We start from the raw sequence: 18,105 nt of genomic DNA, 5'->3' as shown, positions 1-18,105 counted from the left end.
TTGGTCATTAAATGGTTCTACTATGTTAGTATTCTGTATGTAGGGATTCACACTATTTTGGCAATTTTTAATATTTTTATCTGGCTATGTACAGTTAAAATGCAGATTGTAGGGGGGCGGAGCCTAGCAGCCAGACTGAGTGGTTGCGCTGAACCTCAGCTCCCGCTCTAATCCACATTTTCTGGGGGGAATTCCCCTAAAAACAGCACAATCGCACTTTAAAAGGCAGCTGTCATGTCGGGGACACCCGGGGGAATCTCCCGACCGCAAACCCAAGCCTGTAACCCTCCGGGGACCCGACAAAATACCCTGACGCCTGCCGGAGATCGAGCAGCGGGGAGACGGCCGCTCCCCGCGCTGACTGACCTGGACAGAGATTCCTAGGGGTTACCACCTCCTACCCGCCCCCCTCTGGACCGATCGGGGTCATCTCGGTCCGCTCTAAACGACAGGAGGAGCAGTCACAGGCTGAACCCACAGTTTGACTCACCGGAGCACACGGGCAGCCGAGCACATGGCGCATCCAAAATGGCGGCGACAATCACACCGAGCTGCGTTCCTGAAACGGAGACCCACAGCGATGTTATGCGGTGTATAGAAGCTGCTTTTGCCCACTTCTGGCACAACCTAAATGAACGGCTGCAAGCACCCCGAGCAACACTGCAAACCTTACCAAGAATGAGTAAGCTGAATCGTCCCCATGGGGAAAGAAGACCGGTACCATCGCACAGGCAGGCAAAGCGCAAGACTGGAGTTGTGAGCGGGGAGAAAAGATCCTCCACCCCAGGCAAAGTAACTGCCCCCAAGCTACTAACCAGACATATGCCACGGAGGCTGGGGACCCACCGCAGCCGGCGGCGACGAAACAGAGGGAGCACCAACCATCCCTTACCCCAGAGGGACTTAGCCACGAAACAGAGGGCCCGAGCCTGTGGCCTCACAATGATGATCTTCGCTACGACCCAGGGCTGGAGGGCCCCCGTGCCCAGCCCCTACCTGGCACAACTGATGGACAGCCAGTATTCCCCCCCCACGTCGGGGTATTGGCTGAAGCTGGACTCTCTGAACAAGCCATCCTTATTCCAACACCAACATGCTTGAGAATAAGGCGCAAAGTATCATATGCTTCCTTTTGATGTCTTATTTTATTTTACCTTTTTCTAAGACCTCTCATATTGCTTACCATAACAATTCTAATAATGATGTTGTTAGGAACCCTGAGTTACCACACAAACTGTAGCTTTGATTGAGAGAGGAAAACATGGGGGGCTCGTTATACTGGTCATTTAGTTTTGCTGACTATTCACCTGTCTGCCTAACAGACGCAATTAACACTTCATAGGCCTGCTGTACCCTGTGATTGCTCAGCCAGTCCTGTTTTCCACCCAGGCTAGTATACCCAAGCCTCTAACATGCAGCGGTAGTACACAACTGTACACAGAAACACAAACGTACCTCACCCACACACAAACTATACTGCAGTAACTGTTAATCAATGTTTAATGTTATAAACGCTAGAACCGCTATATGTACACTGTTTTTAACAAGGCGACCCCAATATGACCCATTACTGCAGACATACTAAGCAAGCCTGTAATAAGCATTTTCAATGTTTCAATGTTTTACAACCAATTCGCCACATAATCTTTATATCAAACAAAAAATGTGCATTGTTCTTTCTCTATGCCCTACAAGTGTTATAATTATGTATTTATGTACCGTCTTGCACCAGATGTTGGGGCAGCGCAAACCTGGTTGTACTCTTTATGCACAAATAAAATAAAGAATTAAAAAAAAAAAAATGCAGATTGTAGCGGAGCTCCCTGTACCCTGCCTGGGTACCTCAGCCAAGGATCACTTCCTAGCTGAAACTGGGGAAAACCTCAGCGCTTCTGCCCCAGTTGCCATGGCTTGACTGGGGTCCTCCTGGAGCCTCTCCGTCCTGGAACAGGATAAGGGACTAGCTCTATTCCCTCCCAGGGACTGGACAACACACAGTCCTGGGAGCTGTAATAATTTCAAGGAATTTTCCCATCGAATCCTCCTTGAGCTGGAACAAGGTGCTGAGCAGTGATTATCTCTTTTCCCTCCCAGTAACTAGACGACAATGGTTTTACGTATAATTCAATTTATCCAATCTTGAATAAATGGTATTGATCCTACATTTATTTTAATATAGACAGAGCTGAGGCTTTCTTGGTGCTTGCCACTTGGATTTAATTGGATTATTTTTTTTTTTAATACATGTTTATGTTCCTGACCCTATAGTGATCCTTTAACCAGGTGTGAGAGATCTGTCATTATGGATGGTTTTATTACTGTCACGAGAAGCAGTGTCTATCTTCTGACTCAGGCCTCCTTCTGAATGCTGTCTGGTCAGTGTAGTTCAGTTTGGGTCAGTTGAAAGATTTTTGGGACACTACTTATAAAGATAAATTCTGGTATAATCTTAGCAATCACTATAGCAACCAATTAAGTTTTGCAGTGTTTCTACCTATTATTCCTCAATTAGATACTTTCCCCAGATTTATGGTTTCTAGAGAACTTACATTACATTGTGCAAGATATTTTTACAACTAGATTGGCCATTTGCAACTAGATTGGCCATTTGCTTCTCTAAAATCATTCACACTACCAGGAATATTCACGAAGATCAATATTTTCACAATTGTTTTATAGAATATTTCATTAGAATCCATTAACATTTGCAGTTAAAGTTTAGGAAGTAACTCACTACATGTATCAACATTGGAACGGATGGACGACTACAATCTTAAATTAACCTTAAATGAACCTTAAAATGGAAAATGGGCAGATTCTCAGGGTCTCCGGGAGATTAAATAATTTCTTAGAGTCACAATCTAGAGCGGAATTCTTCTATATTGTTCAGTATTATACCGCTATGGTGTGTGCTGAGCAGTGTATTTTTATGGGGGTCCAAACTGTGTGCGCGCTGTGTGTCATGGTTTTGTATCATATTGGTACAGTTTTTGTGTGGTGTGCAGTTACCTCCGGCCCAAGACATTGTGCTGCCTGGGTCCATGGATGAAATGCCGCCCATAACAAAACCACATACACCAAAACACACCCACATCCACTATGTTATGCAGTGTCTGTAGTGAGCGCAGTGTCTGTGTAGTGGATGCAGTGTGTGTATTTGTATAGTGAATGCACTGTGTGTGTGTGTGTGTGGTGGATGTACAGTGTGTGTTTCTTTTTCTGTTTCTTCCAAGACCACTTTGTGTATCTTACTCCCTCTAGCCCCTTTGTGCGTCTCTTTCTCTGATTCCCACCACCTCTGTGTTTCTTCCTCCCAACATGGTGGAGCTGCAGACAGGGGAAGAGGAACTTGTTTCCCTCTCCCTGGTCTGACAGGAAGCAGTTTGATACTCTCTGTGAGTGCTTCCTCCCAGACCGGTCTAGAGGGAAACCAATTTCTCTATCCTGCTGAGACCAGCAGGAGGGGAGCGCTGTGTATCATGAGGGCCGTTGGTTAGATCTCCTTTACCAGCCCGCAGACCATAATATCCTTGAAGGGAGGAGGAGGGAGAGGAGGACTGGAAAGCTCTAGCCTGCATCTCTTCCGGGTCCTCTTCCGGGTCCTCTCGTGAGGTTGGAGCGTTGCTGTAGTTACAATGGCAACTTTCTGTCCAGATCTCACACTAGTTAACTCCAGCCCTAGAAGGTGCCAGCTAGAGTTTACCTACCACTAGACCAGCAGGGCTTGTAATGTCCCCCTTCCATGAGCAAAAGTAAGAAGGGGGAGGGATAAACAGTTTTTTTTTTTTTTTTTTTTTAAAGTTCAATATTCTTTTGCTTTGCTCCCGTCTGCTTCATCACCACAATACCTCTTAACACACACACACACAATAGATCCCCCATAGACACACACTGTGACACATTCATACTACATTCCTGATATACACACTCTGGATCTCCTATGCACACACTAGATCCCATATACACAAACACACACACACTATATTCCCTAAACACACACTCGCTACAGCCCGTAAACGCACTGCATCACCTATACACACATACACTACAGTCCATATAAACATTATGCACCCAATATACAAACACTCTCTACAGCCCCTAGCTGCACATTTTACACCACAAATGCAACATGACCTAAACCGACCTGTTTACACTAAACACCACACTCAAATCCGCTCACTCGACACACACACACAATCCCACAAGTAGCCTCCGAACACATGCACAATACGTTTTCCGGGCCCTTTTGTCCTTTGGTATCCCACTTATTGAGACACAAGAGATAAATCACAAGCAAGCACAGCGAAAGCGTGCCATTAAATTTGCTTGTGATTCACAGAACATGCAAGCAGGGCCGCCATCAGGGCATGACAACCATAACAGTTGTCATGGGCCCGGCGGTCCCCGAGCCCCACATACTGCTGCAGTAAGTAATGGCTGAGCTGGGGAGTTAAACAATCTCCCCAGCCAGCCTGCACTCAGCAAGGGGCCCGCACAGCCGTCCGCGGGCCCCTGCTGCTACTAATCATCTCCTCCGCAGGGCACACTGAGGGACAGCTATAGGGGCCTTCCAAAGACCCCACTAGGCTGCCCCTCAGTGTGCCTGTCTCCAAACACAGCCTCACTGAGCTGCCTGTAACTGCTCAGGGCAGCTCCCTGCAGCTGGTTCTGCAGGAAGTGACATCACCAGTCACAGTGCAGAGTGAGCTGTGCGGAGCTGCCCTGAGCAGATTTACAGGCAGTGTGTCAGCATTGTGAGGTTCCTACAGAAGAGGACCACCAGAGAGGTAAGGTTTGGGAGGGTTTTGGGAGCCCCTACCCCCCTTGCTCCCACTGCATCCCCTACCCCCACTGCATCCCCTACTCCCCCTGCTCCCACTGCATCCCCTACCCCCCCTGCTCCCACTGCATCCCCTACCCCCCCTGCTCCCACTGCATCCCCTACCCCCCCTGCTCCCACTGCATCCCCTACCCCCCTGCTCCCACTGCATCCCCTACCCCCCCTTGCTCCCACTGCATCCCCTACCCCCCTGCTCCCACTGCATCCCCTACCCCCCTTGCTCCCACTGCATCTCTACCCCCCTGCTCCCACTGCATCCCCTATCCTCCCTACCCCCCTGCTCCCACTGCATCCCCTATCCCACTGCATCCCCTAACCCCCTTGCTCCCACTGCATCCCCTACCCCCCCTTGCTCCCACTGCATCCCCTACCCCCCTGCTCCCACTACATCCCCTACCCCCCTTGCTCCCACTGCATCTCTACCCCCCTGCTCCCACTGCATCCCCTATCCTCCCTACCCCCCTGCTCCCACTGCATCCCCTATCCCACTGCATCCCCTAACCCCCTTGCTCCCACTGCATCCCCTACCCCCCTTGCTCCCACTGCATCCCCTATCCCCCTTGCTCCCACTGCATCCCCTACCCCCCCTTACTCCCACTGCATCCCCTACCCCCCTTGCTCCCACTGCATCTCCTACCCCCCCTTGCTCCCACTGCATCCCCTACCCCCTGCTCCCACTGCATCCCCTACCCCCTGCTCCCACTGCATCCCCTACCCCCTGCTCCCACTGCATCCCCTATCCCCCCTACCCCCTGCTCCCACTGCATACCCTACCCCCTGCTCCCACTGCATCCCCTACCCCCCTGCTCCCACTGCATCCCCACCCTCCCGCTCCCACTGCATCCCCTATCCCCCTGCTCCCACTGCATCTCCTGCCCCCTGCACAGTGCGCAATGGTAGGGTTTCGCTTTTGGTAGTGGCTAGTGGGCTACCCAACTGCTCCCACTGCAGCTCCTATTACCCTTTGCACCCACTACATCCTGTCCCTCCTCTGCACCCACTACAGCCTCTATTCCCCCCTGTACCCTCTGCAGCCCCTTCCACTCACACCCTTTGCACGCACAAACATAAAGGGACACTATAGTTACCAGAACAACTACAGTTTAATTTATATTATACAGCTTAATGTAGTTGTTCTGGTGAGTATAGTCTACCACTGCAGGGTTTTTGCTGCAAAGACTGCCTTTTCAGAGAAAATGCAGTGTTTACATTGCTGCCTAGGAACACCTAGGCGCTTCCTGTGCAGCACTGACATTCAACATCTCCATGCTCTGCATGTCGACGCTGAACGCTTGTCATAGAGAAGCACATATATATATATATATATATATATATATATATATATAAATGTGCACAGAGGGCCCCCTGCTACCTGTACGATGAAGAGGGGGCCCAGCAGCACACTCTGTCCTCCTTTCCAGCTGCTCTCTGTCTAACTTTCCTGCGGCTGCCAGAGCGTTGCCACGGGTTACTATGGCAACGCTCCGCACAGCACGCAGGCCTGTCTCGTGAGATTTAGTCAGAGAGGAGCTGTAAAGGAAGACAGTGTGTGCTGCTGGGCCCCCTCTTTAATGTACCGCGGCTGGCTCCCTCCACCATGCCACTGGATCAACAGAAAATGCGATCTCCCCCCTCCCTGTCACGGTAAGAACCAGGGAGGGGGAATAAAATTTAAATATACACAAATAAATAAAATCATACTCCCCTTCCCCCCTATTTTACACACACACTGAATCCTTACAAGCACACTCTGCACTACACAAACACACACACACACACACACACTACATTCACTCAACACACTCTGCACTACACACACACACTACATTCACTCAACACACTCTGCACTACACACACACACTACATTCACTAAACACACTCTGCACTACACACACACTACATTCACTAACACACTCTGCACTACAGACACACACTATATTCACTATACACATTTTGCTCTACACACACACACTACATTCACTATACACATTTTGCACTACACACACACACTACATTCACTAACACACTCTGCACTACATTCACTAAACACACTCTGCACTACAGACACACACTATATTCACTATACACATTTTGCTCTACACACACACTACATTCACTATACACATTTTGCACTACACACACACACACACTACATTCACTAAACACACTCTGCACTACATTCACTATACACTCTCTGCACTCACTACAAACCCTACAGTCACTAAACACTCTGCACTACACACGCACTACATTCACTAAACACACTCTGCACTACACACACACTACATTCACTAACACACTCTGCACTACAGACACACACTATATTCACTATACACATTTTGCTCTACACACACACACTACATTCACTATACACATTTTGCACTACACACACACACTACATTCACTAACACACTCTGCACTACATTCACTAAACACACTCTGCACTACAGACACACACTATATTCACTATACACATTTTGCTCTACACACACACACTACATTCACTATACACATTTTGCACTACACACACACACTACATTCACTAAACACACTCTGCACTACATTCACTATACACTCTCTGCACTCACTACAAACCCTACAGTCACTAAACACTCTGCACTACACACGCACTACATTCACTAAACACACTTTGCACTACACACGCACTACATTCACTAAACACACTTTGCACTACACACACTCACTACACACACACTACATTCACTAATACACTCTGCACTACAGACACACACTATATTCACTATACACATTTTGCTCTACACACACACACTACATTCACTATACACATTTTGCACTACACACACACACACTACATTCACTAACACACTCTGCACTACATTCACTAAACACACTCTGCACTACAGACACACACTATATTCACTATACACATTTTGCTCTACACACACACTACATTCACTATACACATTTTGCACTACACACACACTACATTCACTATACACTCTCTGCACTCACTACAAACACTAGTCACTAAACACTCTGCACTACACACGCACTACATTCACTAAACACACTTTGCACTACACACACACACTACATTCACTAGACACACTTTGCACTACACACACTACATTCACTACACACACACACACACACTACATTCACTAACACACTCTGCACTACAGACACACACTATATTCACTATACACATTTTGCTCTACACACACACACTACATTCACTATACACATTTTGCACTACACACACACTACATTCACTAACACACTCTGCTCTACATTCACTATACACATTTTGCTCTACACACACACTATATTCACTATACACATTTTGCTCTACACACACACACTACATTCACTATACACATTTTGCACTACACACACACACTACATTCACTAAACACACTCTGCACTACATTCACTATACACTCTCTGCACTCACTACAAACACTAGTCACTAAACACTCTGCACTACACACGCACTACATTCACTAAACACACTTTGCACTACACACACACTACATTCACTAAACACACTTTGCACTTCACACACTACATTCACTACACACACACACTACATTCACTATACACACGTTTCACTCACTACAAACACACTACATGCACTACAAACACACTACATTCACTATACACACTACATCCACTACAAAAACACACACCTACATTCACTACACACACACTCTGCATCTAATGCTTGCATACAAACATTACATACATTACACAAAACATACAATCTGCATCCACTATATGCACTGCATCCATGACACACATACTGCATCCACTATACACACTGTATCCATGACACACATACCGCATCCACTATACACATTCTACATCCACTATACACACTGCATCCATGACACACATACCGCATCCACTATACACACACACACACACACACACACTTCATCCTTGTGGGCGGACTCGGGGCTGGCCCCGGGGGCCCAGATCTTGATCTGTGTCAGGGGCCCTAAAATTTCTGATGGCAGCCCTGTTGAACCTGACTAATCCGATTGAATTTATCCTCCTCTGTATATCAGAATCTCCATCCCTGCGTTCCACTTTTCCTTCTATTTCTAATAATTTATCTGATCACATTCTTGGGGAACTTCATAATGTTAAGTATAATTGTGGTTGATCCACGACTTCATTCCCCGATGTATCTTCTCCTCTGGTGTTTCTCCATCATGGATTTCTCTTTCTCTCTCCCTCCACTGTTCCAGGAATGTTGTCCACTCTGTTATCTGAGGGTACCAGCATCTCATTTTCCAGATGCATTACTCAAGTATTCTTCTTCCATGCCTTTGGGAACAGTGAGAACTTGTTGCTTTCTGCCATGGCTTATGACCAATATGTTGCTATATGCCATCCTCTCAGCTATTCGATACTTATAAGCCATGGTACATGCTTGGCACTTTGCAGTGGGTGTTGCATATGTGCTTCACTACATGCCATTCTCCATGCTTGTGTGACCTCTCGTCTTGATTTCCATCAGATCTCCCTTCTCCCTCACTTCTTCTGTGACATTCCACCACTTCTGGATATCTCAACATCTGATACAACCAAATAACATTGAACTCTAGACTGTAAGCTAATTTGCGCAGGGTCCTCATCTACCTATTGTATCTCTAATTCTGTGTAATGGTCTCATTTATTGTCATTCCCCCCCCCCCTTTTATAATATCGTAAAGAGCTGCGGAATTAGTTGGCGCTATATAAATACCAATAATAATAATAGTATGTTGCTTTCTCAAATAATCCGTAGTCCACTATAAAAAGGGTTTCACCATATTGTGGATTTTCTCTAATTTAGTGTTTATGCAATATGTTTGTGTTTTGTTTTTTTTGCTTTTTCTCTCTCTCTCTATAATCAACATAAACTTAATCCAGCTTCATCTGATTTCTCTAGTTATCCACAAGACAATGTGCCAATAAATAATGTTTATCTCTTTCATTTGTAATTAACAAAAAATAACAAAACCTTGTTTTTCTATAACCTGGTTTTCCCTGAGTTACTGAATATCAATGAAGACCAGTTCCTTAATAGTTTTTTTTTTTATATATACAAAAATGAATCAATAAATACCGCACTCACATGCATAACAATATGCATAAAAAGAGAATCACTGTGTAAGTATGTAAAAAAAATCATTTATTATACACTAAATACACCAAATGCATAAAGGTCGAAAAAAAGGAATCACTACTGCCAAATCTATAACTTGATGATCTCTCTATTAATTAATCTGTGATATATGTGACAAAATTTCCTAATATATACATCCCAGATTATTTACAACCAGATACAGTCCATGAACACCATATGCATGAAGTTGGAAGTTCATAAATATTCAGGTGGATCCACCACTTAGTTATTTTCTTGTTGAAAAAAGGGCAAAAAAACGAAGAAAAAAAAAAGCCCAAAAAATAAAGCCAAAAACTAAAGAAAAAAAGGGAAAATTAGTAAAAAAAACTGACAAAAATGAAAAAAAACTGAAACGTTCACTATATTAATGATGAAAAAATGGTTGGATGGTGAGTATCCCTTGAGTAGACTAGTAATAGGCCCAGCAACATATGAGACAAGTGAGACCAGATCTCTGAGACCATTGTATCCATTCAATTATTTGATTCCATTATATCCATTCAATGATTTGGTTCCATTATATCCATTCAATGATTTGGTTCCATTATATCCATTTAATGATTTGATTCCATTATATCCATTCAATGATTTGGTTCCATTATATCCATTCAATGATTTGGTTCCATTATATCCATTCAATGATTTGGTTCCATTATATCCATTCAATGATTTGGTTCCATTATATCCATTCAATGATTTGGTTCCATTATATCCATTTAATGATTTGGTTCCATTATATCCATCCAATGATTTGGTTCCATTATATCCATTCAATGATTTGGTTCCATTATATCCATTTAATGATTTGATTCCATTATATCCATTCAATGATTTGGTTCCATTATATCCATTCAATGATTTGGTTCCATTATATCCATTCAATGATTTGGTTCCATTATATCCATTCAATGATTTGGTTCCATTATATCCATTCAATGATTTGATTCCATTATATCCATTCAATGATTTGATTCCATTATATCCATTCAATGATTTGGTTCCATTATATCCATTCAATGATTTGGTTCCATTATATCCATTCAATGATTTGGTTCCATTATATCCATTCAATGATTTGATTCCATTATATCCATTCAATGATTTGATTCCATTATATCCATTCAATGATTTGATTCCATTATATCCATTCAATGATTTGGTTCCATTATATCCATTCAATGATTTGGTTCCATTATATCCATTCAATGATTTGGTTCCATTATATCCATTTAATGATTTGATTCCATTATATCCATTCAATGATTTGGTTCCATTATATCCATTCAATGATTTGGTTCCATTATATCCATTCAATGATTTGGTTCCATTATATCCATTCAATGATTTGGTTCCATTATATCCATTCAATGATTTGGTTCCATTATATCCATTCAATGATTTGGTTCCATTATATCCATTCAATGATTTGGTTCCATTATATCCATTCAATGATTTGGTTCCATTATATCCATTCAATGATTTGGTTCCATTATATCCATTCAATGATTTGGTTCCATTATATCCATTCAATGGTTTGGTTCCATTATATCCATTCAATGGTTTGGTTCCATTATATCCATTCAATGGTTTGGTTCCATTATATCCATTCAATGGTTTGGTTCCATTATATCCATTCAATGGTTTGGTTCCATTATATCCATTCAATGGTTTGGTTCCATTATATCCATTCAATGGTTTGGTTCCATTATATCCATTCAATGGTTTGGTTCCATTATATCCATTCAATGGTTTGGTTCCATTATATCCATTCAATGGTTTGGTTCCATTATATCCACAGTACAGCTTTTCATTGGAATCTCCCCCCCCCCCCCCCCTCCTTTTTATACCAGGTACATCGTTTGACTCTTTGGACATTCTAATAGTTACATTAATATTCCATCTCTGCTCTGATCTATTCCAAGCACAGCTGAGCCTTCTGGGTTATAATTGGACTGACTGGGAAATGTGGGGTTCTCTGGGGTTTTCAATGGCTTATAAACTCTTGCAAGGATGTAACTGTTCATATGGCTCGGACAGGCTTCCTGGTAGCTATTTCCATGTAGGTATGTACTAACCTTTCAGTATTCCGTCCGCTCACATCTCTTCAAGGAAGTCTGATTAGACTTTGACATGTGATGGCACCAGATCTCATTATTTTTTTTTAGTTTCAATATTCTTTATTGAATAATTTATATATTAATATTCATACACATACACAAAATATATAGACATAACTGTACATCATTAACTATATCCCCTGCCAATAAGAATCATCACGTCATTATTATAACTGAGAGCAAGGTATCTGTTTGGTTTTTCTCAATCTTGCAGAGTTATTCACTAAACTGAAAATTAAAAAAAGAATTTCGAATTTAAATAAAGTCAAAATAGCCAAATTCTCGGTCTATGATTTCAGCTCAGCCACTCAGGGAGTAAATTTGATTATCTCGTTAGTGAATAGCCATATAAATGTAGCATGTTTCTTCCAAGTGGTTACTATTACTTAATTGTTTGTAAAAAACAAAGGTGTGTTTCGTTTTGTTTTTAAATGTATAACTATTTGCTTATTTCCATAATACAACAAGATGAATGACTTCACAAAATTTTGTTGGGACAAGTAGCCTGGCAAGTTACCCTTCCAGTTTATACATATAGTCTTCGCTCTGATGGGCACACAGCGGTGGGAAGTCCTAACTGATGTGATATTGTTATGGGGAAAGGACTCGATTCCGTACGATACAATGACCCTGGCTATGGAGCCCTTCTACATAAATCCAAAGGACTCCACTCTGAACAGACCTACATTAATGACAATGGAAGTTGCGACACCCTGCATCTTAAATATTATATATGGACATGTCATGGTTCTGAGTTCTGTTTTTTTTTCGTTTGTTTTTCTTTGCTTTTGTTTTTATCAATATTTTCAAAAACAACAATCGTACAGATTTAAGATGATCTGGGTATGTTCTGATGTAAACATTTTATTTGTAAAATTCACAGTAGTAATCTCCATATGTCTGTCTTTTAAAAAATAAAATATATATATATATATTTTAAATTTTTTTATAATTAGCCGCATTGTTTACAAATAACGTGCAAACTATAGGTCTGTGTGTTCTAGCTGAATAGGATCATGTAAACTAGTCAGACTGATTAGATTGATTATGGTTACTCAATATAATTCAGCCCCCATTGAAAATCAGGTTTATTGTCAAAATATAAAGACTGTCAGCTGTTTACAATGAACAAATCAAACAAAAGTAATTGAAAAGCTCAACACAGCCAATGCTTTAAGTGGTTCCCACAATTACAAAAGTATTCAACCCCTTCATGGCAAGTATCTTTAGTACTTAATAGAGCACCCTTTTGCTGTTATGACCTGCTGCAAACGAGATGCATAGCTAGACACCAGTATATGGGAGCATTCCTGTGGAATCTTAGCCCATTGCTCATGAGCAAAATCCTCCAGTTCACTATAATTCAATATTCTTCTTCAAATCCCACCAGAGATTTTCTATGAGTTTTAAGTCAGGTGACTGTGATGGCTACTGTAGAATTTAACAGGACTTCTTCTGCAACCAAGCCTTGGTGGAATATGAGGTATGCTTGGAATCACTGTCTTGTTGGAAGGTCCAATGACGCCCAAGCTTCAGCTTCCTCACAGACGTCATGATGTTTTCTCCTACGATTTCCTCATACTTCAATGAATCCATCTCTCCCGTGCCATGGGATGCAAAGCAGCCCCAGAGCATCACCGAGCCACCACCAAGCTTAGCTGTAAGTAGAGTGTTATTTTCAGCGTTTGCTTCATTCTTCTTCCTCCAGACTTACTGCCGATCCATTGGGACAAAGATTTCCAGTTTTGTTTCATAGCTCCACCGAACAGAATACCAAAACTTCTGTGGCTTATTATTTTGATTTTGAGCATAGTATTGCAGAGTATTTTTTGCAGTCACTTGAGGCTTTTTCACAACCCGTCTTGTGAGAAATCAGGCTGCAGCCATTGATAGCCACTGTTCCTTCAACTTTGAGCTTGTGAACTATGCTTCCAACGGTTTCTCTAGGAACATTCAGTGCCTTTACTATCTTTTTGTATCCTGTTCCTTGTTTGTGAAGGGTAATAATTACATAGTTACATAGTTAGATAGCTGAAAAGAGACTTGCGTCCATCAAGTTCAGCCTTCCTCACACCTGTTTTTTGCTGTTGATCCAAAAGAAAAGAAAAAAAAAAAAAAAAAAAAAAAAAAAAAAAAAAAAAAGAAAAAAACCCAGTTTGAAGCACAATTTTGCAACAAGCTAGGACAAAAAATTCCTTCTTGACCCCAGAATGGCAGTCAGATTTATCCTTGAATCAAGCAGTTATTACCCTACATTGAAAGATTATATCCTTGAATATTCTGTCTTTGCAAGTATGCATCTAGTAGCTGTTTGAACATCTGTATGGACTCTGATAAAACCACTTCTTCAGGCAGAGAATTCCACATCCTGATTGTTCTTACAGTAAAAAAACCTTTCCTTTGCCTTAGACGAAATCTTCTTTCTTCCAGTCTAAACGCATGGCCTCGTGTCCTATGTAAAGTCCGGTTTGTGAATAGATTTCCACACAATGGTTTGTATTGGCCCCGAATATATTTGTATAATGTTATCATATCCCCTCTCAGGCGACGTTTTTCTAAACTAAATAGGTTTAAATTTGTTAACCTTTCTTCATAGCTGATATGTTCCATTCCTTTTATTAATTTTGTAGCCCGCCTCTGCACTTTTTCTAGTGCCATGATATCCTTCTTTAGAACAGGTGCCCAAAATTGCACAGCATATTCAATATGTGGTCTTACCAGTGATTTATAGAGAGGCAAAATGATATTCTCGTCCCGAGAATGAATGCCCTTTTTCATGCATGACAATACCTTACTGGCCTTGGCCACTGCTGATTGACATTGCACATTGTTGCATAGTTTGTTGTCTATAACAATTCCCAAGTCCTTTTCGTGTGTTGTTATCCCTAATTCGCTTCCATTAAGGGTATACGTTGCTTGTGTATTCTTTACGCCGAAGTGCATAACTTTGCATTTTTCAACATTAAATTTCATCTGCCATTTGAGTGCCCAGTCCCCCAGTCTATCTAAATCCTTCTGCAGCAAAGTAATATCTTGCTCACATTGTATTATTTTACAAAGTTTTGTGTCATCTGCAAACACTGAAACATGACTTTCAATGCTGTCTTCAATATCATTTATAAAAATGTTAAATAGAAGGGGTCCCAGAACAGACCCCTGAGGGACACCACTTGCCACCTCTGTCCAGCTTGAAAATTTACCATTAACAACAACTCTTTGTATTCTGTTTTTAAGCCAATGTTCTACCCAAGAACAAGCATTTTCATCGAGACCGATTTCCTTGAGTTTGAACACTAATCTTTTGTGTGGAACTGTATCAAATGCCTTGGCAAAATCCAAATAGATCACATCCACTGCAACACCCTGATCTATACTTCTACTTACTTCTTCGTAGAAAGCAATCAAGTTAGTTTGACACGACCTGTGCTTCATAAAACCGTGCTGATTTTTGCTGATAACCATATTCTTCTCAAGGAATTCTTGAATATTATCCCTTAATAACCTTTCAAATATTTTACCAGCCACAGAAGTTAAGCTCACAGGTCTATAATTTCCAGGCAAGGATTTTGAACCCTTTTTGAATATAGGAACCACATCTGCCTTCCTCCAATCCTCCGGAACACTTCCTGAAAGAAAAGAATCTTGAAAGATTAAAAACAGAGGTTCACTTATTTCTACACTTAGTTCCTTAAGTACACGTGGATGGATACCGTCATCCATATAATAATGATCTCTTCTCTAACTTTGTTGATCATTCTTTTGACTTGGCCATCTTTGTAACATGCAGACAAACGTGACACAACAAACCCCTAGCCAGTTAAGGTATTTCAAGCACACCTGGTGCAACTAATGAAACCCTTGATTAGTTGCATCAGATGTACTTGAGACAACACCGGTTTTACATATTTGTGCTGTTGTGATGTATTTTATTCAGGGGGTTAAATAATTTGAGACTGGAGAAGTCATTATAAGTTGCTTTTTCAGTTGAATTTGGGGAAATCACTTGAAACAGTCGTTTGAGCTATTTCAATTGTTTTTGTTTGATTTGCTCACTGCAAACAGCAGGAAGTCTACATTGACAATACATTTGATTTTCAATGGGGATTGAATAATTTTGATTACAACTGTATATTACATTGGTTAACTGGTTAGACTGATAGATAAATATTAGTTGAATAAATAGTTTAGATACCAAGAGAATAACAAAAAATGTTATATGTTATATATATTGAAAGGGAATTTTGTTTACAAGTTTAAATGGACACTGTAGGCACCCAGACCACTTCAGCTCTTTGAGGTGGTCTGGGTGCATTGTCCCATGTCTCTTAACCCTGCAATAAGATTTATTGCAGTTTCTGAGAAACTGCAATGATTACCTCTGTGGGTTAACTCCACCTCTAGTGGCTGTCTACCAGACAGCCACTAGAGGGACTTCCTGCATTGAAACGGACCTTTGGTCCGTTATCTGATGCTGGAAGTCCTCATGCAGAATGTCCAGTATCAGATTTTTCCCCATAGGTAAAGCATTGTATAAAGCTTTCGTATAGGAAACCTAATGCGAGTGCAGCCATTGCCCCACCATGCGCATTAGGTCTCCTCCGCCAGCTGATGTCGGCGGGGGAGGAGCGCGGGCGGAGCCAGACCGAGCGCCTAGGGACATCGGCATTGGATTCGGGTAAGTGACTTAAGGGGTTTTATTTGTTTTCATTTGTTTCTTTCTGCACACAAGCCATGAGCTAAACACGAGCCTAGTGAGTCGTATACAGCGAAGCCATTGTTTTAACACTCCTAGCAGGATACATTCTGAATAACCGAAAACTGCAAGAATATTATATCTTTAAACCTCATTAATTCTACTCGGGGCGAGGTGGATTTGTTAATTTGATCTATGACTTTCCCGCCCACAAAATGATCAGATAGAAATATGCAGGGCCCATAAATTTTCCGCTGGCTCTCGTTCATCTTGAACGAAGTAATGATCACACGTTGTACTGTTGAGACGGATGAGGCACCTCTTCACGGTTGTAGAGTCAAAGCATGTTTTTTGATGAGGAGATGTGATCTACATACATTTATTTGATGCAATACATAATGTATATTCTATGTGAAACAAGTTTGACACTATGTCGCTATCCTGAATATGGCTTTATTGAGACTAGTTGTTACAATGTTCATTTACTACCTATTCGTTATCCTTTAAAAAATTATTGTCTTTATTACTGAAAACTTTATATTAATAAGGAATGTCAAAAAAAAGAAAGAAGCAGGGTAGTGTAGAAGTAAATGAGGATTTCTCTACCATCTTGGCAATCGTCTGCTAAACTTACAAAGTTCCACATTGTGGTCACATTCCTGACATGTACAGAGGTAACATTATCCTTCTTTTATGTAATCCATATCTTTACCAATATCTCATGGAGCAGAGACCAGGAATTCTTCAAAACGAATACGCTTTTTTACATGTTGCCTTCTTTTCATATAATTTGTAATTGTCATCTTTAATGGGAATTTTTGTTGTTTTTGGTTTTCTTTTGTTTTTATGTCTGTATAACCCAACCATTGTCTTTGTTTTCAAAGAATTCTCCATGATGCCAGTCTACCTCTCAGCCTCATTAATCCTACTGCTCTCGATCTCACAGAAAGACCACGCTCATTCTTGTTCATCTTTAACATCCAGGAAAGTTCTGTAGATTCCAACAATCACAATATTTAACCAGTTGGAAAATGTTCTATCAGATTTTGGTTGCATAACCTCTAGCTGTGAATATGAAATCTAGAAACAGTGTCACTGGTGTTCCAGCTCTCCTTTTAGACTATTTGTGCCATATTATTTGGATCTCTATTTCTGTCTTATATTCCTCTGGCAACATATTAATGATGAACTCCTGGAGAAGCACAATGTGCTTTTTCATCTTTTTAGATCTTCCAAAAAAAATGTCATGCTGTAATGTGAAAATCCCATTCACTGTTTCCAATAAGTAGCATCGGAT

The sequence above is a fragment of the Pelobates fuscus genome, chromosome 9, assembly GCF_036172605.1.
Source record: "Pelobates fuscus isolate aPelFus1 chromosome 9, aPelFus1.pri, whole genome shotgun sequence".
Lineage (NCBI taxonomy): Eukaryota > Metazoa > Chordata > Amphibia > Anura > Pelobatidae > Pelobates > Pelobates fuscus.
This window is presented reverse-complemented; position numbering follows the sequence as displayed.